General features: G+C 36.6%; 1 protein-coding gene and 1 pseudogene across 1 annotated transcript in view; both read left to right on the forward strand.

The window, feature by feature from the left end:
- The window catches only part of GNG7 (G protein subunit gamma 7), a 379,705-nt gene that overhangs the window by 216,864 nt on the left and 135,775 nt on the right, over window positions 1–27,066 (forward strand). The window lies entirely within an intron of this gene.
- On the forward strand, window positions 10,066–15,930 carry LOC127545134 (ribonuclease H1-like; annotated as a pseudogene).

The following is a 27,066-nucleotide window of genomic DNA, read 5'->3' on the forward strand; positions in this document are numbered from 1 at the left end:
CTGGGAAAACATTTTTACAGTCAAAGGTTCTGATAAAGGCCTCATTTCCAAAATATATAGAGAATTGACTCTAATTTATAAGAAATCAAGCCATTCTCCAATTGATAAATGGTCAAATGATATGAACAGACAATTCTCAGACGAAGAAACTATTTCTACCTATATGAAAAGATGCTCCAAGTCATTATTAATCAGAGAAATACAAATTAAGATAACTCTGAGATACCACTACACACCTGTCAGATTGGCTAGAATGACAGGGAAAGATAATGCGGAATGTTGGAGGGGATGTGGGAAAACTGGGACACTGATACTTTGTTGGTGGAATTGTGAATACATCCAGCCATTCTGGAGAGCAATTTGGAACTATGTTCAAAAGGTCATCAAACTGTGCATACCCTTTGATCCAACAGTGCTGCTACTGGGCTTATATCCCAAAGAGATTTTTAAGAAGGGAAAGGGACCTGTAGGTGCAAAAATGTTTGTGGCAGCCTTCTTTGTAGTGGCCAGAAACTGGAAACTGAGTTGGATGCCCATCAATGGAGAATGAATAAATTGTGGTATATGAATGTTATGGAATATTATTGTTCTGTAAGAAATGACCAGCAGGATGATTTCAGAAAGGACATGAACTGATGCTGAGTGAAATGATCAGGACCAGAAGATCATTATATACTTCAATAACAATACTATATGATGATCAATTCTGATGGACCTGTCCATGTTCAGCAGTGAGATGAACTGTTGGTTCAGTAATGAACTGAACCAGCTACACCCAGCAAAAGAACTCTGGGAGATGATTATGAACCACTACCTAGAATTCCTATCCCTGTATTTTTGTCTGCCTGCACTTTTGATTTCCTTCACAGGTTAATTGTACACTATTCCAAAGTCCAAATCTTTTTGTACAGCAAAATAACTGTTTGGACATGTATACTAATATTATATTTAACTTCTACTTCAACATATTTAACATGTATTGGACAACCTGCCATCTGGGGGAAGGAAAGGGAGGGAAGGAGGGGAAAAGTTGGAACAAAAGGTTTTGTAATTGTCAATGCTGAAAAATTACCCATGCATAGATCTTGTAAATAAAAAGCTATAATAAAAAAAAAAAAAAGAAGTTTCCTTGTCTTGTCATCAGAGACTAAAGGAGAAGATAGTGGAAAATGATAACAAGGAGGATAGGTGCTTAACAACTTAAGTGTATGAGGAAAGATAGTATTGAGGGAGACAAGGATATATCTCTGTGTCTAGAAACCATGCCATAATTTTCATGCCCTCTATATTCAATCCTAATGTAATTTGGCCAAAATTCTATCCCATCAAGTGCTGTCCTCTCTTTTCAACTGTACCCAGCTGTCAGAGCAGAGGCTGTTGTTATCTAGAACTGTCAGGTCCACTATTAAGGATGCTGTTTGCCATGAAACAGAGTATAAGAAGCCTTAATAAGGAGTGTAGTGTCTAGGAGTTCACAGTATGGTATCCTATATCCTGGTATGGCAGGGGAATTTTAAGAGAGACATTAACAGATTTGAGAGCAACCAGAATAGGAAGGAATATTCAAAGGCATAACTAGACTAAAGGGCCTGGGAATGTTTAGTCTAGATAAGGAAAAACTTAAGGGAATGTGATTTGCCCTCTTTAAATATTTGAAGTACTATCATATGACAGATGGATTAGAGTTATTCTGCTTGGCCTTGGTGGACAGAACTAGGAATAACTGGAAAGTGGCAATTGCAGGTGGCAAAATTTGATTTATTATGAATAGAAACTTCTGACAATTAGAACTATCTGAAAATGAAAAGGGTCACCTTATTATAGCGTGAATTCTTTGTCACTGGAAGTGTTAAGCAGAAGCTGGATGACCCCTTTTTATGTAAAAGTTTAGAGGGAATTTTGCTTAGGGTGAGGATAATGATTGCTGAGTCATTTCTAGCTTTTAATTTATGATGCTAATTAATTTTAACTGGATTTTTAAACTAGGTTTTTAAAATTTGAGAATGATATGACCTAGAGTTTCTTAAAGATCTTCTTGACAGGAACTTCGTTTCCCTTGTGATGCTTTTTATTGAATTCAACAACTCAGTACATTTTATTAATAACTTAACTTCATGTAGGGCACCGTGCTTAGTTCTGGGATTACAAAGATAGAGATGAAATAGACTTTGCTGTCTGGGAGTTTACAATTTAATAGGGGAAAATAACATATAAATAACTATCATATTAGAGAAAATAAGATAAAAGGAATGGCCAAAGAAAAGTGCCATGTGGAGGGAGAACTCATTTTCAGTTTGGAAATGGAGGAGGAGAAATCAAAGAAAGTTTCACGAAGATTGGATTTATGAAAGGACTTCAGTAGGAGATGAGAGTGTAAAGGGACAGGATATTCAATCCAGTGAGTAAGAGATGGTTTTGATGATTGTCACATTTAAATATATTATAGGTTATTAAATTCAGGGCATCTTTATACTCACAAAACAGATTAACACAACTATTTCATTTACCTTTCTGATTACAATTTTTAACATAACTGCCTTCACTTTTATTTTTTAATTAAATTTTATTTTTTCCAGTTAAGCATTTTTCTCTCCCTTCTACTCCTTTCCTGTCCCACATAGTGAAAGAGAAAATACCTTGAGATAAAAATGTTTAGTCAAAAGTCAAAAAAATTTAGTCAAATTACTACACTGGTGATGTCCAAAAATGTGTCTCATTCTATACATTCAGTCCATTATTTTTCTGTCAGGAGGTGGGTAACATTGTTTTTCATTGGTTCTCTGGAGTTTATAGTTGGTCATTGTGTTGATCATAGTTCTCAAGTCTTTCATAGTTGTTCATTTTTATAGTGTTGTTACAGTAGAAATTGTTCTCTTGGTTCTCACTTTGTACGAATTTGTGTAAGTCTTAAGTTTATATGAAACTGTTCCCTTGATCATTTCTTATAGTACAATAATCATTCCAGCCCAATTGTGTTCAACCCAGTTGGTCACCCTATAATTTTCCAGTTCTTTGGTAACACAAAAGAATTGCTATAAGTGGCTTTGTACATATAGGACCTCCTCTTTTTTTTTTTTTTTTTTTTTTTTTGATATCTTTGAGATATAGTCCTAGTGATAGTTTTATAAGGTCAAAGAAAATGCACAGTTTAGTAATATAAAGGGAATAGTTCCAAATTCCTTTCTAGACTGGCCATATCAATTCACAACTCTACCAGTGCTGCTTTAATTTGTCTGTTTTCCCTCAATCTCTATAAGATTTGTCTTTTTTTTTTTCTTGTCAATTTTTCCAACATAAGAAGTATCTCAGAGTCAAGTCAATATCAACAAGCATTTATTAAGTGTTTACTACGTATAGGCATTATGCTAAGCACTGAGATACAAATAGACATAAAAAGGTAGTCTTCTTTTCCTCAAGGAACTTACATTCTAATGGAGGAAAACAACGCAGAAAAGGAAGCTCAAAAATAGGGGAAAGGAAAGCATCATGGAGACAAAAGTCCAGAGAATCAGGAATTGGGCCTCAGAAAGTAAACATGGCTGATTCATGGGTTCTTCATTAAAATGGAGGTGCCAAAAGGAAACTAGTCACAGGGAAAGATTGTGGAGGTGAAGGATCTTCCAGGCTGAGAAGACTGTTGGGGCATGGTATTGAAAGCAACTTCTAGAATGGAAAAAGTTGCTTGGGAATGGTAAGAATGGGGTCCAGAAAGAAATGAAGTAGTTTTAATTTGCATTTCTTTAATTATTAGTGACTTGGATGCCCATCAATTGGAGAATGGCTGAGTAAATTGTGGTATGTGAATGTTAGGGAATATTACTGTTCTGTAAGAAATGACCAGCAGGATGAATACAGAGAGGCTTGGAGAGACTTACATGAACTGATGCTAAGTGAAATGAGTAGAACCAGGAGATCATTATACACTAAGACAACGATATTGTATGAGGATGTATTCTGATGGAAGTAGATTCCTTTGACAAAGAGACTTAACTCAGTTTCAACTGATAAATGAGGACAGAAGCAGCTACATCCAAAGAAAGAACACTGGGAAATGAATGTGAACTATTTGCATTTTTGTTTTTCTTCCCGGGTTATTTTTACCTTCTGAATCCAATTCTCCCTGTGCAACAAGAGAACTGTTCGGTTCTGCATACATACATTGTATCTAGGATATTACCGCAACATAGTTAACATATATAGGACTGCTTGCCATCTAGGGGAGGGGGTGGAGGAAGAGAGGGGAAAAATCAGAACAGAAGCGAGTGCAAGGGATAATGTTGTAAAAAAAAAAAAAAAAAAATTACCCCGGCACGGATTCTGTCAATAAAAAGTCATTATAAAATAAAATTTAAAAAAAAAAAAGGTAAAGTGAAAATTTCCATTTCAGCGAGGATTTGGAACAACTGTGGTTGTGATCATTTTTAAAGCTAAAATGGTGTAATTAATTGTTTATGTCTTTGTTTTATTATTGATTTCATCGTTAATAAATTTTATATTTAGTAAAAAAAAATTTATTAGTGACTTGGAGTATTTTTTTAATATGGTCATCTGGTATTTCTTTCCTTGAGAATTACTTGTTCATATCCTCTGACAGTTTAAAAACTAGAGAATAACATTAATTCTTTTTTTAATTTTTATTTTATTTATTTTTTTAATAACTTTTTATTGACAGTACATATGCATGGATAACTTTTTACATTATCCCTTGCACTCACTTCTGTTCCAACTTTTCCCTTCCCTCCCTCCACCCCCTCCCCTAGATGGCAGGCAATCTTATATATGTTATAGTATACCCTAGATACAATATATGTGTGCAGAACCGTACAGTTCTCTTGTTGCACAGGAAGAATTGGATTCAGAAGGTAAAAATATAACCTGAGAAGAAAAACAAAAATGCAAACAGTTCACACTCATTTCCCAGTGTTCCTTCTCTGGATGTAGCTGATTCTGTCCATCTTTGATCAACTGGAACGAATAACATTAATTCTTGTAAATTTGAATCTTTTCTTTAAATATCTTGGAAATTCCCTAGTTAACTATTTCCCTGCTCATCTTAGCTGCATTAGATTTGTATGTGCAAAACCTTTTAAATTTTATATGATCAAAATTGTCCAATTTTTCTTCTGTGATTCATGAATTCTTCTCCCATCCATAAAAACATAATTTTTTCCTTGTTCCTCTAATTTGTTTGTGATGTGACTTTATATTTTGGTCATGTATTCATTTGGAGTTTATCTTGAGATGTTATTCTAAGCTTAATTTCTGCTAGACTGCTGTCCTCTTTCCCCAACAGTTTAGATGGCTTTGCTTATCAAATGAGAACACTTTGGGGGAGTGGGGGGAAAATAATTTTTAATTCCTAGTTTGACTATAGAAAGACTTCTATGAGAGAATAGGTAGGACCAAAGCTTCCAGGAGGTTGCTTCTCCAGAGGTTCTTCAGTTATTTAGGTGAAAGAATTCTATTCCTCAGCTGGCCATTTGGTTGCTACCTTCCCACACTGTTACACTGTACCCATCAGTTGTTTACCAACCCATGAGCAGCGAATCTTCTTGGGAAAAGTGAGGTGTGAGATGAGGGAAGTGGTAGAATGAGTCATTCAGGCTGCATGGTTTCTGGTCATTTTCAGATTTCAATAGGATTGCCATTCTCTTGTCTATTCCAGAAGGGTGAGAATTACCAAAGCTCCTCTTTCAGTACAAAGTCAGATTCTAAGACATACGTTTATTTTGATGTTAATTGACTGGGAATCCATTGAGATCTAGGTTCTGCCTATTAACATTTTTCTTTAACCTCTTTTCTAAGATATAAATAGAAGTGTTTACTATTCCTATCTGTCTACTCACAGAATTATTGTAAGCATCAAATGAAATAATGAATGTAGAGTCATAAAGTGCTATGCCAATGTTACTTAGGAATCTAGAACCACAGAATTCAGAGTAGAAGGGCTTCAGTGGCCATCAAGTCCAAGTGATATTCTCAAGCTGTTCTAATCATGATATTCCCAAGTAATCATAGGGCCTCTGTTGAAAAATTCCAGTGAAGAAAGATTGGTTACATTTCTATTTCATTTTTGGACAGCTCTGAGTCTTAGGATGTTATTTCTGACATCAAATTCAAATTTGTCTCTACCCACTGTTACCGGTTCTGTCCTCTAGACCAAACAGAATACATTTAAAACCTCTTCCACATATCAGCCCTTGAAAATAACCATTTTTCTCTTTTAATATTTAATTTCCCCCGGTTACATGCAAAAACAATTTAACATCTTTTCTTAAAACTTTTGACGCATGGAAATATACAAAAAATGAATACACATGTAAAAAATGTAAAAAAATACATATAAAATTTTAAAAATTATTTCCAGCTTCTCTAACTCCCTCTTCTCCTACCCTCTTACTGAGAAGATAAGCAATTTAGTATAGGTTATACATATGTAGTCATGCAAAACATTTTCAGATTAGTCATGTTGTGGAAGAAAACACAGACAAAAAAACCCCAAGAAAAATCTAAAAAATATGCTTTGATCTGCACTCAGTTTTGTGTTTACTAATTTTATATTTTTGGAAAATGATAAATAAAGATATATGAATGTAAGAAATACTGATTATGGAAAATTCAAAGAAGCATGGGAAGATACAGGAGTTGATGCAAAGTAAAGTAGGCCAAACTGAAAAACACTGAGCAAAGACTGACAAGGGAAGTAAAGCACAACAAAAATGGTATTTTTGGTTAAAGTACACTGGTCTCATAATTGTTTTCCTGCTTCAAATCTTACCTCTCCAATCCATTGTACACATTATTTCCAAAGTCATTTTCTTTCAGCATCTATCTAACCATGTAACTTCCCTACTTTATCAATTCTGGTGGCCTCTAGGATAAAAATGGAAACTCCTTTGTTTAATTTTTGAAATCCCTTTACAACCTAGGCCAATCTATCTTTCCAGCTTCACTGTATATTAATGATAACAATAATAACTAGCATATAATGCTTTAAAGTTTGCAAAGTGCTAGACATACAGTCCTAGAAGGTAGGTGCTATAATCAAATCCATTTAACTAATGAAAAAAAATGAAGCAGATGAGGTAAGTCCAGCATCATATAGTTAATAAGTATCTGAATTTGGATTTGAACTCAGATCTTCTTAATTACAAGCCTAATACTCTATCTTCTAGTTTACCTTGTTGTCCTGCTTTTGTTCTGGCTGCCCCCCATGCCTACAAAGCACTTCCTTCTTTTTACATATCAAAATAACCTTCTTCCCAAAATGCCTTATATTTAACTACTTAGCATATTTTTGTGTTTACTAATTTTATATCTATGCTATTTTTTATGTTCTTGTCTCTCCCATTAATAGAGATTGTTTCATGTTTTGTACTTGTAGCCTCAGTACCTAGCAGAGTGCCTGCCACAAAGTAGGTGCTTAAATGATACTTCTTGATTGACTGAAACAGAGAATCAGAAAAAGTGTTGAACTACTGTTTAGGGTTGGTTAGGACTTGACATTTCCAATTCTTATTTTGTTTCTGCTTATTTTGTCAGTCAACAAGCATTTATTAAGCACTATGTGCACAATTTTTTAAAATACATCCTTTGCACTAGAAAAGACAGAGCAAAATTTACTCACAGGGACTTGGGAGTGTCCTAAGATAAGTAAAGTAATAGAAGTAAGCACCTGATTGCTCTGGATGAATTCAAGTCACCTGACTCAGGTGAATTATATCCTCAGGGCCTGAAAGAACCAACAGATGTGATGGCTGAACCATGTTAAAGATCTCTGAAAAATTATGAAAAATGGAAGAAGTACCATGAGATTAGAGAAAGTCAAATATTCTGAAAGGAGGAGAGACACACAGAGAGAGACAAAGAGACAGAAAGACAGTGACAGGAAACGAAAAAGAAAGGAAGGAAGGAAAGCAGGAAGAAGGAGAAAAAAGAAACAAAAGAAACAAAAAAAGAAAAAGGCTAGTGAACTTGACTTTCATTACTGGGAACATCCTAGAGTGAACCATGAAAGAAAGATGTTTGGTGAACATCCAGATAGGGAAGCACTGATTACAGAAAGTCAGCATGGCAGCTTCATCAAGAACATATTGTACCAGACTAATCTTATTTTCTTTATGACAGGATAGTAAACTAATAAATGAGAGGACTGATGCAAATATAGTTTACCTAGATTTTAGCAGAGCTTTCAATATAGTGTCCCATACTATTCTTGTACAGAAGATGAAGAGATATGAATTAGACATGATAATACAATCAGTTGGCTTCAAAACTAATTGGATGACTGGACCCAAAGAGTAGTTCAATCAGTAAGATAAACATTTATGAGTACCTAGCATGTGCTAGTTGGCTAGGTGGTACAGTGGTTAGAATACTTGTCAAACCTGGAGTCTGGAAGACTCATCTTCCTGAGTTTAAATATGGCCTCAAACATTCACAAGCTTTGTGACCCTGGACAAGTCACTTAACCCTGTTTGCCTCAGTTTCCTCATCTGTAAAATGAGGTGCAGAAGAAAATGGCAAACCACTCCAATCTCTTTGCCAAGAAAACCCCAAATGGAGTTACAAAGATTCAGACACAACTGAAAATGACTGAACCCATGTGCCAAGAACTGTGCTGGAAATACAGATTTAAAAGAGACAGTCCCTTTCCTGGGAAATCTTATAATTGACTAGAGGAAGACAGTACACAAAAGGAAACTGAAAAGGACAAACATGGGAAGGAGAATATACCTGTTAGCTTGGAGAAATCAGAAGCAGGATAACTGGTTGGAAATGAGATGATTGTCCTTGGCTCTCTTCTTAAATAGAAGTTTTGAAAGTCAAGGGTCCAGTCAGAAGAATAAAGGATATTGATGGAATGTAAGTCCCAAGGCAGATTTGATCTTGCAGATTCATAAGATTTCCTAAAGATGAGGTTCTTAGGGAATGATGATATTTTAGAGAAATCAAAAGAAGACACACTACCAAAAGTGCATCTGTTAGGAAATAAGTAGTTGTTAAGGGTTTGATATTATTTGTTTGAGAAAGCTCTCCATTGAAGTATAGGAAGTATTCCATGAATCTATTCTGCCCTCTGCTTTTTAACAGTCTTGTCCATAAGTTATATTAAGGTATAGGATAGTATGTTCATCAAATTTATGATGATACCGTCAGAAAGAATTCTTAACACAATGGATAACAGAGTCAGGATCCGAGTTGATGTTTTGATTAGTATTGCTAACTGTGTGTGGGTTTTCTTTTTCTTCTTTGTTATTATAGGGAATGGTTCTTTGGGTAACATAAGGGAAAGAGATACATTTGGAAATGAAAGTGATAGTGAAAACCAAAGCTAACAGAAAAATAAGCAATCCCAGTTTGTTTTTTTCAAATGATCCTCATGTAGCACGGGCCTTTTACTCTCCCAATTGCCCTCCTGGATGCTGATAAACTCTTATTGATATCTGTAAACTAAGAACTTGTGATAATTCTCCATATATAGTTTGAACAGGATAGAGCACAGACACACGATTTTCTTTTTGCTAAAAGCCAGATGTCTTTTAGTGAAGTGCAAGACTCTTTGAGTCTCAATGCTGGAAGGTTTATGGATGTCAGAACTAGAAGAGACCTCACAGATCATCTTCTAAACTCTGTCATTTTATAAGGAAGAAACTGAAATTTGGAGAGCTAAAGGATTCATAGCCAATTTCAGGTAAAGCCAGGTCTAGAAGCCAAACCTCCTATCTCCTAGTTAAGTATTAGTCAAACTAATCCATATTTCTCCCATATAAGCCCTGGATTCTAATCCTCTGGATTAAACTTCATTACTCTTGCCCAAAATACTGCAAGCCCTGACCATTCAACAGAGCAGAAAAAGGAATGTAACACATAATATGAAGGCCTCACTCTTGTCGTTTTTATTGTGGAGAGAAGCCCATGCTTTGATGGCAGCAGCAGCAATTTGCTCATATGCTGCTATGGAGTAATTAATCTGTATTGAGATGTTTGCATAAGAACCTATACCTGTTAGTTGGTAACAGGTGATTGGAGTATGAACTTCACTTTGACTATTTTGTTGGGCTTGTATCGTGCTCACTATATTCAGAAAGCCACAACAAATTTTATCTAGGTTCTAAGCATGTCCTTGCTATAGATTTCCAGTCCCTAGGGGTTAAGACTTCATAAGCCAAATTCTGTAATTACATCTTAACATAAGCTGATGTAGCCCTGTAAAGATTGCAAGACTTTTTCAGGTCTTTGAGGATTTCTATATCAAAAGGAACGTATCTTCTACTTTCTTGATCCAAAGAGTTGAATCACAAGACATATTTGTAGTTTCAACTCAGCTATATCCTTCTCTTCCTCTGTGGCCTTAAATACTGCCTCTTGCAATCTACTCATAGGAGGGGGTGTTTGCTGGTGGGGAGATGCTGGTAGCATCACTGCCCCTCCCACTACTCTTCCTCCCTCCATCCTGGAAGGTGGAGTTGATGGGATTGTGTCAATTATCTGCTCCATAGGCTGGGTTGAAGCTTCCTGGTGGGATGGAAAGTCACCACATCCTTGAGCCTCACTTAAATCTCCATGCCCTGTGGGGATATGGTCATTAATCTGTTCATTGTCTTCCTCTTTTTCTTCAGGCTTCCTCATCTGGTTGTTCCTAGAACTTTTCTTTTTTTTTATAACTTGCAGGATTCTTTAAGGCCAACTGTATTATGTTGTATACATAGAATGTTTGGATGGAAATTGAATGAGGACCCTTTTCACTGTAATATTCACAGAATTGTTGTCCTATTAATCTCCAATTGTTTGTAGAGATTTGCTCTTCCTCTAAGAACCAAGGGGACTTGCGTTCTGATGTACCCAGGAGTCTAGCGATCTGTTCCCAAATTATAATTAAGCCTTGTCCCTTGATCAACTTAAGCATGCTTTCTATAGAGCCCCTTTGGGGCAGGGATGGGATGGAGGAGAATCTTTTCCTAACATCTACCCCATTTCAGCCAGAAAAGGTTACTAGTTTAGCCCTTAACAAAGTAAATTCCCTGTTTGTCTATTAAAATATTCACCTAATTTCATGGTCACCAGAGACTTCTTCAATGAAAGTAGGGTCCTTGGGTTTAACACACACGGTATTTTAAAATCAACTGGAGTCAGGATAAGCGAAAGTCCTTGATCTTTATTCTTTGTGGAGGTGAAGGGGAATGGCAATACAAAGTGAGAGCAATCTCAACACAAATCTGGCCAGCAGCGCCTCTGGCTCTCACACTCCACCCACCAGATCTTCTATGCAATCTCCTATACGACATATCAAATTTGCACAGAGTGGGTGAGGCCAGTCTTTCTCCAAGAATATATTAATAGAGTATTGTCCAATTGGTAATTAGCCTTAAGTGCTCGGACCTCAATGCATCTGCTCAGCTTTTAGCCCATTACAATAATACCCCAAAATGAAGTCAAACAAGAGACCCTGTGAATCATCAGATGAAGAGGAAGAGCCTTGCTCAAAGCTTGTAAAACAAATTTCAGACTCAGTATCTTCACTTAGCAAAAATATATTTTCTTATATGGGAGATACTGTTATGATTTACACAGTTGATTACTGCTCCAGTAATGGGAGGAGGAAAGCACGAGTCGGCATTGGTGTTTATTGGGGAACTAGGACATCCTCTAAATGTTGTGACAGACAAACTGAAGAGCAGAAATACATGCTTCCTATAAAACTTGTTCCTTCGAACAAGCAAGAATCAAAACATCAGTAAGCTGGTTCTTTACACAGATAGTATGTTTACTATAAATGGTAGAACAAGTTGGATTAAAGACTGGAAGAAAAATGGCTGTAAAACAAGCACAGGAAAAGATGTAATTAATAAAGAAGACTTCATTAAGCTTGATATGTTTATTCAGGGCCTAGACATCAAATGGGTGCACATTCTGGTTATTCAGGATTTGCAGGCAATGAAGAAGCTGATAGATTAGCAAGAGGAGTTTAAAAAAAAAAAAATACAAGAATCAATGTAAGAATTTTTATAATTTAATCTAATTAAAGAGCAAATCAAGGGCTCTTTAGTCATTATTTGTGTCAAAATTTGCCTACAAGATAAGAAGCCTATGGACTTGGGAATATTCTTGTTTGATTAGAAAGACCATCTAGTTTTCTGTTGAAATATGATTCACTCTGTTAAACTACCCTTCACTTTACCCTGACTAGCATATCTATTTATCTTTGAGAATTGTTTGGAATTTCAGCATAAAGTAGATGTAGCTGATATCTTTTGAAATGAAATCATTTTCACTTTAATATAGTTAACATGTATTGGTCATCCTACCATCTAAGGGAGGGGATGGGGAGAAGGAGGAGAAAAATTGGAACAAAAGGCTTGGCAATTGTCAATGCTGTAAAATTACCCATGCATAAAAATAAAAAGCTATTTTAAAAAAAAATTATTCTAAAAATCCACTAAAAAATGAAATGAAATTATTTTTTAATTTAAAAGTTAAGGTAACTTCCTAGATTTCTTTGTTTTTTTAAAAAAAGTTGTTTTGTAGCTAGAATAGAAATGAAACATGATACTTCAAATGATCCATGATTTCATCAGTATGAGCACTCTCTCCAAAAAAAGATTGCAAGCTCTACTTGCCTTGATTCTTTATTAGGGTTTGGGGTTTTTTGTTTTGACAGAAAAATTTACCAGCAGATGTCCAGCCTTATTTCTCTGAACTTAGCTTGATTGGTCTCTGGATGACACACATACCTACAAAGTTCGTGATGTTCCAGCTTGGTAGGGACCTATCAGATCATAAGATTTGTAGAATTACTTTTAGCAACCTAGAACCACTTATATGACATTGTGGGGGTACTGTAGAATCTAGTGGAAGATATATGTTATCAGACAGGCATAAATAAACCCTAAGAAACAAGTTTGCACAAATAAAACCTTCTTTGACTGCTTATGTGAAAATGCTGCACAGGCATCAAGGAATCAAGGAATGTGTGATACCTCTTATGATTTAGTTTATAGTTGCATTTTAAATATTAGAAAGAAATATAGTAAATCCACAAAAATCCAGTAAGTTCTTTACAATAACATATTCTTCATAATATATCCTTTTGTTGTCTTAAGAAGTAAAATAAAACATCAACATTTTAAAAAAAAGAAAAAGAAAACTACAGAGCAGGAGTAGAGCCATGGTAGCATAGTTGTAAGAAGTAATATATCCACTGCAACATATCAACATATTTAACATATATAGGACTGCTTGCCATCTTGGGGGGGGGGGTGGAGGGAGGGAGGGGAAAAATCAAAACATAAGCGAGTGCAAGGGATAATGTTGTAAAAAATTACCCTGGCATGGATTCTGTCAATACAAAGTTATTATTAAATAAAATAAAATTTAAATTTAAACAAAAAAAAAAAAAAGAAGTAATATATTCAAGCTCTCTTTCACAAAACTCTTCCAAATAGATCTAGAAAATGCACTGGACTCAATCCTGATAGGAAATTTTTTTTTTCCCCAAAAGTCAAAGGAAGTCATTTATCTATCCCAGATCAGCAGAGAGAGATGATCAGGGAAGTCTCTGTGGACAGAGTTGGGTCGGGAACAAAGCATGTAGAGACATGGAAGTAAACTGGAAGAATATACAAACAAAAAGAAACCCACTACAGAGAGAAATTGAGATGGCCAGACAGCTCAAGATACAGACTTAGACGGGAATAATTCCAAAATATCTATAAACAAAGCCTCAAAGTAAATCACAACTTGGGCAAAAATTCAACTAGACTTCCTAGAAGAAATGAACTAAGAATTAGGGAAAGAGTTTCAATGTTTATATAAATAAAATGAGAGCTCTAGAGGGAAGAAATGGGAAAGATGTGAGAGCTATAGAAGAAAGAATTAAAAACAGAATTAACAGTTTGGCACAAAAGGTACAAAATATTGTCCAAATAACAAGTTCCCTAAACATTATAATGGACCAAATAAAAGCCAATGACTGCATGAGACAAATATTCAAACATAGTCAAAAGACTAAAAATATATTTTAAAAGTATGAGGTATCTTGTAGCAATGAACTATCTAACCACCATGACCAAAACAAGAAACAATATATTTCAAGAAATCTTAAAAACAAAATAAAACCCATATTTCTTATAACTAGAGAGCAAAGTGAAAATGAAAAGAATGTACTGGTCACCTCCTGAAAGAAACCCCAAAATGAAAACTCCCAGGAAATTTTTAGTCAAATTGAAGAATTTCAAGATTTAAAAATATATATACTATAAGCAGTCAGAAAAAAAGAATTCAAGTACCTGAGAACTACAGTTAGAATACTACTGGAGAACAGAGAATTTGGAATACAATATAGCAGAAAGCAAAGGATACGGGCTTACAGTGAAGAATAATTTATGCATTAAAACTAAGTATAATGCTGTGGAGAGGGAGGGGGAGATGATGGATCTTTGTTGAAAGAGAAGATTTCCAGACATTCCTGATGAAAAGAACAGTGTTGAAGAGAACTTCAAACACAAGAGGAAAACATAAAAAGGTAAATATGAGGGAGGAATAAAAAGGGATTCACCAAGAATTAAACTACACATATTCAAATGGAGAGATGATACATATATGTGCTCCGAACTCTTTCATCATCAGGGAGTCAAGGAGAGAGTCCAGATACACAAGTTCTGGGAGTGATTCTGTGATATAGTGTTGATTCTAAGAAGAACATAAAGAGGAGAAGAAGAATACATTGGGGTAGGGGAGCAGGAGGGGGGGGGAAGATTAGGAAAAATTATCTCATATAAACAGTGTGTGAGTGGAAATGGAACTGGAAGAAGTTAGATGTACTATGGAAATTATGAAGGATAAGTAGTAAGATTTAATAAGCCCTTTTTGGATAGAAATAGTGGTCGATGATATGGAACTATGAAAGTTGGCTCGACCTTTTGGTCCTATTTTTTCTTCTCTGGATGGGAGTGACCGACAAACTTCATTCTCATCTAAACTGGTCAAAGGAAGTTAGAATAGTCACATGTAGAAATTAATTTCACTCAAATGAGGGAAAAGAAAGAATGGGGGAGGGGATATTAGAGGGAGATTATATTAAAGGAGAGATTAGTCCTAAGCAAAACATATTGTAAATATATACAAAAATATAGCTCTTTTTGAGATAGCAAATAATGGGAATCTGAGGGAGTTCTCATACATTAGGAGGGAAAGAGGAAAGGAATAAGCATTTATAGCATTCCCTTTGTGCCAGCCACTGCACTAAGCATTTTACAAATGTTATCTCATTTGATCATTAGAGAGTGGATGAACAAGTTAAAGTGTGTAAATGTGATGTAATATTATTGTACTGAACTCTTATCAGAATAATGACCAATCAGGATTCCAAAGGACTAATAATGAAACATGCTACCATATGCAAGAATGTTTGTGGCAGTCCTCTTTGTAGTGGCCAGAAACTGGAAACTGAGTGGATGCCCATCAATTGGAGAATGGATGAATAAATTGTGGTATATGAATATTACGGAATATTATTGTTCTGTAAGAAATGACCAGCAGGATGATTTCAGAAAGGCCTGAAGAGACTTACACGAACTGATGCTGAGTGAAATGAGCAGGATCAGGAGGTCATTATATACTTCAGCAACAATACTATATGATGATCAATTCTGATGGGTGTGGCTCTCTTCAACAATGAGATGAACCAAATCAGCTCCCTTTGTTCAGTAATGAATAGAATCAGCTATACCTAGTGAAAGAACTCAGGGAAACTACATAGAATTCCCAATCCCTCTATTTTTGTCCTCCTGCATTTTTTATTTCCTTCACAGGTTAATTGTACACTATTTCAAAGTCCGATTCTTTTTTTTTACAGCAAAATAACCGTATGAACATGCATACATATATTGTATTTAACATATACTTTAATATATTTGACATGTATTGGTCAACCTGCCGTTATTGGCGGGGGGGGGGGGGGGGGGGAGAGGGAAGGAGGGGAAGGAGGGGAAAAATTGGAACAAAAGGTTTGGCAATTGTCCGTGCTGAAAAATTACCTACGCATATATCTTGTAAATAAATACCTATAATGAAACATACTACCCACACTGATAGAAAGGTTAAGAGCTCAGAATGCAGGTGGAGACATATTTTTTTGACATGGCCAATGGGATAATTTTGTTTTGATTGACTATACATTTTGTAAGGGGTTTTATTTTTCTTATGTTCTCACAGGAAGGGAGGGAGGGAGGCTGGGAATAGGAGGACAAGAAGGCAGATTTTGACTGATTAAAACAAATAAAATAATTTTTTTAAAGGCTACATAGGTTAAAAGTTAGTGATGATTAAGAAAAAAAGATTCCATATCACATAGCTGTGTGCTTATTGCATGAGATAGGAAGATGAGAAGACAAATTATGTATGGAGAGAAACAGATCAACCTTACATTCTCCATCCACTAGATGACTAATATCTAGTCTTCAGGGAACGTTATGTATCATTGATATGACAGATCCCATAACTGCTCTCCAAAGTTATGTATCTTCATTTATGTTTAGAAATTAAATTCCTCCTTCCATACTGAATATTTTTTTAAGGCATAATTTTCTGAAAACCGAAAGGGCAGAAATACTTTTGCTTGCTAATTAGAAACTGTTTCTGTTTATAAGACACTTTGTATCTAAACATTAGTTAAAGAAGACAGTAATCTTTCTCTTTTGACAAATGCAACAGGCACTTATTAAGTATCATGTTCAGAGAATTCTGCTAGGCAATGGAAATGCAAAGACAAAAACCAAACAATCCCAGTTCTCAAAGAGTTTAACATTATCCTAGAGGGTTAAAGTAATGCTACCAGCACAGAATTATAGAAAACCAGAGCTGGCAAGATCATATAGAGCTGAAAGTGCTTTTAGTGGCAGATGATTTAGTCCAACCCCCTTCATTTATCATCCTGAAGTCTATTATATTTGTAAGTGTATTTTCAACATTAAATGTAGTTAATCAAATTCTTTTTTTAAAAAGTTATGATCTCTATGTTTATCTTTAGTAGCTAAAACATTTCCCTTTACAGATTTTAACTATAAATTTTCTCTGTTTAGAACCTATTAAATAAGAATATCATAATTACAAAGAACAGGAAAGAATATCATGTTGTTCAGTCAACACTTAATGACAATCTTTGGGGTTTTCTTGGCAAAGATACTGGAGTGGTTTCCCATTTTCTTCTCTACCTCATTTTACAGATGAGGAAACTGAGAAAAACAAGGTAAAGTGACTTAACCAGGTCACAGCTAGAAAGTGTCTGAAACCAGATTGTAATTCAGGAAAATGAGTCTTCCTGAGTTCAGGCCCAATTCTATCCACTGTACTAGCCTAAATTTTTTTAAATTGCATATTAAATTTTACATAGTTGTAGCCCTGCATATCTTTTTCCCTTTCTGATCTTCCTTCTGCACTTTCACACATTTTTTCTGTTTTTTGGCATTTTTTTTTGTTTGTTTTTATTTTAAAAAAGAAAAAGGAAAAACCAAAAAAGAAAATGAAACAGAACAGAACAGAACATTGCCATGTGCCTAGCAGAACATCAGGGAAGATTTGAAATATATAACAGTAAATTACCAGTTCAAAAGAGAATATGTAATAATAGAAGAAATTATATTCATGAGTGGCCATCTTTTCTTTACTTCTTTGTAGGTTGTTCTTTTGTTCTCTGCTTTTGGGTGCATTCTTTTAATGTTTCATTTTTATATCATTTTCATTACCCACCAACTGCCTCTGCACAATATAAAGCCCTCCTTGTAACAAATAAGTCTATCAAGCTGTACAAATCAAAACACATTAGCTTTGTCTAAAGCCATGTGTGTCATTCTATACCTCTTGTCTATCCCCTCTCTGCTAAGTGATAGAAAGTATGATTGAGCAGCAGCCTCTGATGCATCAGTGAGTATTCTGGAATCTTTCAGAGTTGTTTTCCTTTATGTTATTGTAATGTTTACATAAATTGTGATCCTGCTTCTTCCCTTCATCCTGTTCTTTCTCTCATGCTTCTTTTAGAATCACTCTTGTAGCTAAGTCATCTTTTTCTGTGGGACTCCACTTGAACTTGTCATGGGGTTATTCTTTTCTTGCATTGACTTTTGGGGGCCTCTCAATGCTAGTAAGATGTTTTGCAATAAAACTGTTCCCACTGGATCCTCACAACAGCCCTGTGAGTTAAACACCACATTTTACAAAGGAAGGAACTAAGACCCCATGGAGTTTAAGTGACTTGTCTGAGATTGCACAGACATGTATCTGTGGGAGGATTTGAACCTGTATTCCTATTGCTAAGCCCAGCACACTATTACACTGACTCTACCCATTGTATTTCTTCAGTGTGTGTGTGTGTGTGTGTGTGTGTGTGTGTGTGTGTGTGTGTGTGTATTTTGTTTGTTTGTTTGCTCATATCTCTTGGCTAAGTTTTGGGATTGACTCTTGATACTAGGGCTAGATTCCTTCTTCTTGTACTCTCTTAGTTGAGCTGGGTGGGCTCTCTGTGGTTCTGTCCCCCCATAATTCAGATACTACTGTATCCAGGGGTACTTGACCAACAGTGGTTCCAGACGTCAGATAACAAAACATCCTTATCTTCTCTCAAAGAAGGGAATGGATGGATGTAGTTTGTTTGGATTTTGCTTAGCTATTTGTTTATCTTTGTTAAAAGAATATATATATGTGTGGAGGTGTGGGATAGGGGCAACATTCAGAATAATGGTGGGATTTTAAAAGGGACATTACTAAAAGATGATGGAACTATCTATTTGAAGGCTCAGGTTATTAGGTATGCAGAATATCAGAGTTAGAAAGAGACATCAAATATCCCATTGAGAATGTCCAAAAACGTATTTGTTTCCATCTCCATTCTGAGCTCCTCATCTCTCTATTAAGTGTGGGTAGCATGTTTCATTACTAGTCCCTTGAAATCCTGATTGGTCATTATTCTGATAAGAATTCAGCACAATAGTAATGACATCATATTTATATACTATAGCTCAGTCATCCATTCTCTAACAATCAAATGAGATAACATTTGTAAAATGTTTAGTACAGTGGCTGTATCTGGTGCATCATCCCAGTTCTCAATATGCTGCCTGATGCTAGGCCCTGCCCTCTGCCACAGGCCTTGGCTTCTGCATCAATCTCCTGATGACTCAGCAGAGTTGTTGATCTCAACCCATCTCTGTGCCTAGTTCGTCTAACTGTGGAACCAACTGTGAGTTCCATCCTAATCACGGACTTTAGCTTCTATCCTCAAAGGAATAGTAAGTCCAAGTCAGGAATGAACCACATCCCCTGAGAGGCCCCACAGAGATCCTACAAGGACCCTACTGTCAGAGCTTGAGCAAGCTTCTCTTTCTCCAGGCACCTCCGCTCAGAGAAGTTGAGATTTCTAAGCATTGTTAAGTGATTCTCAAACTGGTCTGTGCCTTTCCTAGTATAACCCGTCCCTGCCTGTTCACAGATTTTTGGCCATCTTCTTGTGCTGTCCTAGTCTAGGTGGAGAAATTTACTACTATTTCTTTTGGCCTTCTTTATCATTGTTCCAAGGGCAGCTAGGTGGCATAGTGGATGGAATGCCAGTCTTGGGGTTAGGAAGACTCTCATCTTCAGGAGTTTAGATCTGGCCTCAGACTATATAATCTATGTTACATAGCTATGTAATCACGGGTCAATTACTCAACCCTGTTTGTTTCAATTTTCTCATATGTAAAATGACGTGGAGAAAAAAATGGCAAACCATTCTAGTATCTCTGCTAAGAAAACCCCAAAATGGAGTCACAAAGAGTTGGACAGGACTGATACAACTTAGCCAAGAAATCACTGTGCCATCCAGTACTTTTTTACATCTTTGCTGAAATATGTTTGAGGGAACTGGGCTCCTTAATAGCTTTTCATAGCACCATCTTAACCAGAAGTCCAGATAATCTCATCAAAAGAGAGCCTGCCCTTGCCATATGACTCCCAAGCACGTCACTTGCCTCTTATTGACCCATACGATTCTTTAAGACTACAAATTGCTGAAAAGTTGAAAAGCTGCTTTGGTAGAAGTTTCTTTGCTGGGAATTCCTTGGAACAACCACTTCCCCTCCCTCACCAAAAAGAAAACCTTATAGGATAAAGGATATCTTTTTACCTTCTATTAGGCTGGGAGGGGAAAAGCCCTTGGATTTCTGTTTATCCATTTGTTTTATATTGTCTGGATGGTTCAGATGGCTCTCCTTGATTCCAATTTTCCTCAATTTTTGTCAAACTGCAAATTGTCCCTAACTACAAGTGAATCCCTCATACTCAGAAATCCCCAAATTCCTGAGACTACCCTGTTTTTATGTGAAAAGCTTTTGAGGGACATGAATCATCATGTCATAGAAAGATATCAAGATAAGGTGTCAAGATACTGTTTCTTTCCTGGTTCTGCCATTTATTCAGTATATGATATTGGTTACATCCTGTGCCTCAGTTTCTTCATGTGCAAAATAAGAGGATTAGGCTACAAGATCTCTTTCAACTTTATAATTTCATGACTTTCCATGACAGCTCAGCCTGTTAAAATGTGCCAATTTCGCAAATTGAATACTGGCAGTCTATAGTAGACTAGTAGTAGATGCAATTCCTTAAAGACCTAAGAGGGAAAGGAAAAATAGCAACAACTTAGTTTTTGAAGGCACTTTATCATTTATAGTTCTATGAAATAGGTAATGCTAATATTGAACTTAGATTCTGTGAATTGCCTGTGTTCACACAACTATTAAATGTTGAAGTGAGGGCTCAAACCCAGAAACCTGACTCCAAATCTAGTACCCTCTCCATTGCACATTTTAGAGTAGTGCTCAGATTAGAAATCTATTGGAGATTTTTGCATCTTTTCTTTACAAGACCTTTAGAAAGACTTTAAGTCTTTCAGTTTAAAGTTTGGAAAGTGTTTTACATACATTAAACATCTCATTTGATCCTTAGTCTTTGAAAATGGTCATTATAAGCATTGTTGTCACCATTTTCTAGATTAGGAAATTGAGGGTCAGAGGTTGCAACTTGTTCATAGTCACTCAGTAACTGTCAGAGGTAAAATTTTATTTTGAGTTCAATGTCTCTGCAAGTCTGCACAGTGAAGCTAAAAGGGATCTACTCTTTTTTGGTAAAACTCAGATTCTACCACTTATCAGTTAAGCAAATCCAAACATAGTGACTACATCCATAAGTATATATAACTGTAGTCCCCCATTCCCTTCTCTGAGAGAAGGTAAGGGTGTTTTGTTATCTGATGTCTGGAACCAGTGTTGGTCATGCATTTAAATCAGAGCCAGCTGCCTTGTAGTGTTGTGTTCACTTTCATTAGTGAAGTCATTATGTTTTTTCCTCCTGATTCTTGCTTTCTTTGCTCTGTCTCAATTCCTACAAGTCTTCCTGTATTTGCATTTCTTATGTTCAGAGTTTCTTGTGACACACTGTGACAGAATTACAGAATTTTTGAGTTGGGAGAGAACTCAATAGCCATGTGGTAGAAATCATACATTTTTTCTTGGGGGTAAGGGGTAGGGAGTGGGTAATATATAGTGCTTTGTAAAGTGCTATATGAATGCTAGCTATTATTATTTTGATCTCCTTTTCAATGGTGCTAATTGTTTTTGCTCATATCTAAAAGTGTTTCCTTTCTTCCTTTTGCTACCTTAAAAAGTAGACTTTTGACTATTTAGGTATCTTTCTTACTGACTGACCTCCTTGGCATACATGCCCAGTAACTGGATCACTAGTTCAAAGGGTATGAATTGCTAAATCACTTCTCTCACATGATTCCAAATTGTTTTCCAAAACAAATGGAACAATTTCCTGCTCTGCCAGCAGTATGTTGGTGAGCTGTCTTCTCACAGCCACTCCAACACTATTTTTGTTTTCTTCTCTTTTCGTCTTTGCCTATTTCATACCAACCTGACATTTTGCACTTAAGGAAACAAAAGACCATAGAGATGAGGACATGAGTTGCCCAGAGTCACACAGGTAGATGGCAGAGTTAAAGCCCAATCCCACATGCGTCCCCTGACTCCATAGCCAGTGATCTTGTCACTCTGCCAGGCAGGCAGCCCCACTGAGGCATGGCTCAGTTCCTCTGGAGTCGACACTGGCGTTGCTATTGCTGGGTACATACCTTTGGTAAGGAATGATGGCGGCAAGATAAGGAATTTTTGCTTCAATGAAGTCTGTCTCTTCTTTGTATATGTTACGTCCTGCAGACTGACGGGAGCCAGTTTCAAAACAAGGCCTTCATGCAGTGAAAATGTTCCCCTTTTAAAATGTACTCAGTGGAAAAAGCTGCCTCTTTTATTGCCAGTATTTATGCTCTTAATTGGGGAGCTCCCATGTTACCCCCACTGGCTTTGTGGCTGGACTGTGGGAGCACTCGGCCCCATGCAGGTCGTTCATAGTACAAATCCAGCACACAGGTCACATTATTGCAAGCCAAGTTTACAATGTGATCTGCAGTTTTTCAGCCCTTTAGCTTATGTCTCCAGGAGGGAGGCATGCATTGTTCTTTCTATTTTATAGACCTGGAGACTGGAGCGTGGTGTATGAGCTCAGCATACCTTTTCCAATCTGCCTTTCAGTTTCATGCTAACAGCCAGCCAAACAAAACTCATATTTGAGGAAACATCTTGTCTGGATTTTTAAGTTTGTAAAGCTTTGAGTTTGTGAGATCTCTTTCCCTGGAAATCCTTACAAATAGAATAGAAAATTTTCTTATGGGGCTAATTTAGATCCAGTTGTCTTAAATATGAATGAATGAATTAATTCAAAGGTAGAGAAATAAATGAATGAATAGATAAACATTTATTATGTGCTGAGCATTGTCCTTAGAGCTAGCAATACAAATACCAAGCAGACAATCTTCAAGGAGCTTACATTCTAATGAGGGAGAGAATGCACATAGGGAAGTGGTAGGCAAGAAGTGGCACTTTGATTAAGAAAGTTACAAGGATGGTGAGTGGCATCTTAGGAAAGTAGACGATAGACTGACACTCTCCATCCAGGAACAATGGCAGAATTGATTTGGTCCTGTCGCTACTTCTAGAAAAATGGTGGAGGAAGACAAAGAGATTGGTGAGGTTGTAGAAGAAGCTGATCAGAGATATGGGACAGTGGAATCTCAGAGTAGCAGATCCTCTAAAGAAGAATTTCTTAATCTTTTGTATGAGTGTCATGTTTGGTATAGGATTACAAAGGAAACTAATTATATTGAAATAATTATCAAAATATTAAAAAAAAAAAAAAAAAAAGGGAAACAAATCTTCCCAAATGAGAACACTTCTAATGTCTCCTTCTAGTTTTCTTTGTTCTAAGGTTCTCCCAGCCTATATTCTGAAGTCCCTTTCAGTTCTGATGATCTATTCTAAGGTCCTTCTCAGCTTTCATGTTTTGTGTCCTCAGATCACTTCTACCTATGACATTCTGTGATTAATATGTGCCTACCTATACACTGGACCTTGGTTGAATCAAAGTTGGTTCAGACAGATCTCTGTCTCTTCTTTCACTTTCCCCAAGTTCAAAGTTCCTACAATTTACTTTTCATTTTCTTTCTTCCTTAAGATAATCTGGCTGAAGGTAAATGCATGCTGTTCCTCACATACAACACTCAATCTCCCGACTCCGGGCCTTTTTATCCAATGTTCTCAATGCCTTGACTGTTATTCCTTCTCACTTCTAACTCCTGGCTTCTCTGACTTCTTTCAAAATCAGCACAAATCCCTCTTTCTGCAGGAAGCCTTTCTCAGTCTACTAATACTTTCCTCTCAGATTGCCTTTCATCTACACTAAATAGATAATTATATTTTATTCATTTTTCATTTCTGACTCTTCATAACTCTTTTTGGGGTTTTCTTGGCAGAGAAACTGGACTGGTTTGCCATTTCCTTCTCCAGCTCATGTTATGGATGAAGAAACAAAGGCAAATAAGTTTAAGCGACTTGCCTAGGATCAAATAGTTAATCAGTAGATTTGAACTCAGAAAGATGAGTCTTCCTGACTCCATGCCTTTCCAGAGCTCTGTCTACTGTGCCACATAGCTGACTATTTTCATGGTTGTTTGCTTGTTGTTCTACTTCGATTAGAATGAACTCCTTAAGGTCAAGGACCATGTTTTTGCCTTTCTTTGTATTCCCCAGGCTTAGCAGCTCCTGTAACTTAGTAAATACTTAATAAATGCTTGTTGATTGTCATCTGAACATGGTATTCATAATGACTTGAAGTGACAGATATGGCATGATATATGGGAAAGAGCACTGAATTTAGAATCAGAAAAGTTGAATTCAAGCCCCATTTATACTAATTACTATCCATGATAAGTCACTTCTCTCAAAAACTTAATTTTTTCATCTTTTATATCACTTTTAAAGTCATATAATTTCACAGAATCTGAATTAGAAGGGATCTCAGTAGCTATCTAATTCACCCTATTCCTCTTGAAGAATCATAGTCACAAGGTAACCACTCAGGCTCTCTCAAACTTTGTCATGGGATTATGATCAATTCATGGCAGTATGTTTGCTTCCTAAATCTCCCATCCCTTATCTTGCTATCTTTCAGAAATGCAGAGTGTATCTGCTCTCAATAGCCACCATGTTGCCATTCCTATGTCACTTTGCAGGCATCAAGCATTTTTATGTGCTTAGACATAGGAGAGGGCTAGCTGGTCAGAGGCAGCTAGGTGGTAGGGTGGATAAAGTGCCAGTCCAGAGTCAGGAAGACCTGAATTCAAATCCAATCTCATACACTTACTAGTTGGGTGACCCTGGAGCCTACTTAACCTCTGTCTGCCTTAATTTATTGGAGAAGGAAATGCCGAATTACTTCAGTCTCTTTGCCAAGAAAATCCCATGGATAGTATAGTCCACAGGATCATGAAGACATGGCTGAATGCCTTAACAATGTACTAGATGCTGTTCTGAGCTTTGGGGATAAAAATACAAGCAAAAATAAAGATAGTATTTGCTTTCAAAGAATTTAGATTGTGATGGAAGAAGACAACACATAAAAGGGAACTGAAACATCTGGGATAGGGGAGCACCACCTTCTGGCCGGGGGAGCATGGTGGCAAAGTCCAGAAAGTTAAAAGCACAAGGCAGTAGAGAAAGGAAAAGCTGCCATTTAAAATTAAAATTTAAAGTTAAAATTTTAAAAACTCAACAATGAAAGAAAGTTATCAAGGAGGAGGAATGTTCCAGGTTGAGAAGGCCCCTTCCTATCTTATCCCTTACCCCAGAGAGATTATACTTTCCTATCTTGGCTTCATCTGTGGAACCATCCTATGGACCTTATTACCCATTCTCTGTAGACAGCTTTCCAGTATGTCACAGGCTGTTGTCTCAGGGTTCCTCCTGAGCCTTGACACTCTTCCCTCATACCTTGAAAAGCACCACTCTGAGCTGTTCATGTTTGTGATTCAGCTTTACCCTTTTAGTCTGACCTCTCATTAGCCTCTCTTCCTTCCTCTCTGCCTCTCCTGGCTTAGGCTTTTCTGCTGCCTGTCCATACAAGGCTAGTGGGGGTGGCTGTGTAGGCAGAGAGTTTCCTGACTCCAGAGTCTAGATGCTGATACCGCCCACTGACATCCCTGTAAATGAGCTGCCAATCTGCTCGCAGCCTGACCCAACCTCCCAGAACAGAGCTGGGAAAAAGCCCCCAATGCTTCAGGGTTTTCAGCTCTCTTTGCTAAACTTAATTACAACAACAATAACAAAAGTTATTGCATGGATGGAAAATCCCCTGCAAAAACACCCAAATGTTTCTAGAGGAAAAGGGGACCTGTGCTCACCCTCTAGGGACCAGAGAGAGTCATTTAGATTGGATATACAAACAGCCATGTTGGCAGCCAGCTGAACTGACTTCATGATCATACACCTAATTCATCATAGGAAATCTGTCCTCATTAAGTACCATTCAAAGCAAAGGTATATAAATTGAGCTCAGACTCTTAATGACTGAGGTGGATTTTTTTTTTAAACCAATGAAACCAGAAATTATCCACTATGGTCCAATGAATCATATGACCAGAGAAATAATGTCAAGTTCAAGGGTTACTTCCTGCCTATATGACCTTGGATAAGTCACTTTCGCTGAATCTTAATTTTTTTGATCTGTAAAATGAGGGTGTGGATTAAATGATCTCAAAATTCCATTATGGCTCTCAGTCCTATCTATGATCCTCTGAGTGTTGTCTCGTTCCAAACTCTCCTCCTTGGAAGGCCTCACTCAATTCTGTGAGACTGCTGGAAATGATATTCAGGGTTATTTTAGAGTATATTGTCCTAATTCTCCCTGGGATCATATCTTAGAACTCAGCTATTCATTCACTAAAACCTCACTTTATAGGAGATTCTCAGAAACTTTAAGAAATTTTCCACAAGACCACACGGCACCATGTAGCAAAGATAAGATTTGGATTCCTGGCTCCCAGTATCTTCCCTCTATGTCCTTCTGCCCCATAGTTAGTCTTCCATCCCAACCTTGGGTATCATGGTTGTCTGAATGCCTTTCCCTGTTTCTCAGTCATATCAACATCCTACAAGGTGTCAGTTTGGTTCTTTGTGAAGAAATTAAAATAATTTTAGACTAAAATAATTTTAGGGAGGAAGTATTTTGTATCAGCTCTCTTTATTGTATCCATTGTAATCCATTATTGTAATTATTGTAATCCATTAATAAATACTCCTCCCTAAAAGCTACTTAAGACTGGCCAATTCAATTGATTCTTAGCTGATAATCTTAGTGAGGAAAGCACTTGTGAGAACTTGAGCAGATAGCATTATAGAATTATTCTTCACTGCTCAAAAACCCTTAGAATCATTTATCCTTAGAACTCTCAGTGGGAGATAGAGCCAATCTGTGGGGACACAGTTCATCAGTGAGAAGGGAATCTGGGATAAGAATTCTCACATTTTATATGGGCTCCACTGGTGTGTTTGTTGAAGATTTTCACACTCTAGATTGTATCTGGATTAAAATTTAGTGACAGATTATTTGTATATCCTCTAAGGATCCACTTTTCTAAGTTCAGCA

The sequence above is a fragment of the Antechinus flavipes genome, chromosome 1 (assembly GCF_016432865.1).
Source record: "Antechinus flavipes isolate AdamAnt ecotype Samford, QLD, Australia chromosome 1, AdamAnt_v2, whole genome shotgun sequence".
Classification (NCBI taxonomy): Eukaryota; Metazoa; Chordata; class Mammalia; order Dasyuromorphia; family Dasyuridae; genus Antechinus; species Antechinus flavipes.